Source organism: Eucalyptus grandis, chromosome 5 (genome assembly GCF_016545825.1).
Source record: "Eucalyptus grandis isolate ANBG69807.140 chromosome 5, ASM1654582v1, whole genome shotgun sequence".
In the NCBI taxonomy this organism is placed as follows: domain Eukaryota; kingdom Viridiplantae; phylum Streptophyta; class Magnoliopsida; order Myrtales; family Myrtaceae; genus Eucalyptus; species Eucalyptus grandis.
Genome location: NC_052616.1, coordinates 29497931 through 29499947, shown reverse-complemented (window position 1 = coordinate 29499947; position 2017 = coordinate 29497931).

Here is a 2017-nt window from a genome sequence, read left to right as displayed (position 1 = left end):
AGACGACGAGAAGGTAAAGCCTTATTTTTCTTTTTGGGAGTGGAGTAAATTGGGGGGGCCCGCGAGACTGGGGAAATTCCAATTTGGCGGGGCCAGCTCACGCGCTTCTCACGTGCTCGTCATTTCGTTTCTGCGCCTTTGTCGGAGAGACTCTTGCCCGCGGGAGGGTCGGGAGAGGCGCGAGTGTGATCGACGAGCGAAACCAACGGAAATGTCGCTTTTTTTTATGTTGTTTGCTAAATGATGATTTACGAAATTTTTGTTTTCTTTTTAGTGCTTATAGTTTTTTTGTTTTAGTTGGGTAATCGCAATTCACCGCTTGATATTTCAAGTTTCATAATATCAAACATGATGCATGCATGATTATACATTACTAGTTATTCCTGCGACCTTGATTATACGAAAATTTACACTAAAGGTATAAAGTAATTGTATTCTTTTCAATCAAGATCTAGTTAAAGAATGACTTGAGGAGAAATCATGTGGAAGCTTAATGCTCTTTTGTCTTAAGATTTAATATGGTGAATCCTACATGAAATTTACATAACGTGATTCATTATCCATCACGATAATTTGATGAAGAATTGCGGTTACTCATAGCACTAGTGACTTTTTATTTTTTATTTTTTATTTTATCTCTAGTTGGGTTGTGTAGGAATGTGAAGGGATGATCCTTCGGTAGCCCTATGATTAGACTCACGATTACCAAGGCAACTAGTCTGTGATTACACCTAAACTTTTTATCCATAAAATCCTCGTGCACTTCATGAAAAGTAAAGATCAAATTTGTTGAAAATGACATAACTTTACACCTACTCATGAATATTTTTATTGCACGGTCTTGCATTCTTATGCTAGGCTGCATTTTTCCGCATTTAATCTTTAAGGACCCTTTTAATAATATCATTCATTATTTTTCTTTTTTGTGAACTAACTTGATGTCACTCGTTTCGGATCTTTCATAGAAGATGAATAATTTGAAAATTATTTTTTTTTTTGCTAAAACTGACTACTTGTATAGACCACAAAAATGAATCAACGATATATATTTTTATCGTTTACAAAAATACTTAGATATAAATTTTTATCACTGATGAGAACAATTTTCATTTACTAATTATTTCAAGCAATTATTTTCTTGAAAAATATTTTCCAAACCATCTGTTTTTCATGAAATAAATGAAGCTTTTAATCTTTAAGAAAATTCTAAATAAGGGTCTAAAGTGCCATCACGTTTTCAAATAATAGTTTGAAGTAGATCTTATATCAAATAAGGGCTCGAAGTGGTCATGACTGTTTTAAATAAGGGCTTGACTATAGCTAAATATTTAGACTGATCAAGGGCATTTTTCCTCTAAAGAAAATGTTAATTTTAGATTATTTTTTTTTCTTTTCTTTATGATTTTTAATAGAGTCGGCTAGCTCTACATTTTTATCAAAGATATCCTTCCATACCTTACTAGGATATTGTAGTCCAAGCTATATGAATCATTAAACATATAAATGTACTCTTAAAACATTGTTGGAAACACTATTGCATCATACATATGTGAGACAATGCTTATACTAAAGTTTCCAAAATTTACATTGCCCAATTGAGCCTAGTCCATGGGATCTCCAATTGTTGGGTTAGATTTCCACGTGGGAGTCTCTTTATTAAGTTTAGACTTTTAACTCTACTCCCCTCGATACGCAGTTTACTTGCTCTCTTAACAAACCTTTTGTTAATAGATATGCAATGATTTCTGTTGACTTTACAAAGTCTAAAGAATTTATTCCATTTAAGAGCAACTGGCTTACTATTATATCTTTGACGAATGTGTCCAAATTTACCGTTATATATCACATTTTTAGCCATTGCAATTGTTGCTTGATTGTCCCAGTGAATGCATAACACAAGCATAGGTTTTGGCCACAATTGAACATCCTCTAAAACATTTTGAAACCACTTTGCTTCTTTAGCAAATTAACTAGTAAACTTAAATTCCATTGTGAAGTGCACTACTGAAGTTTTTGT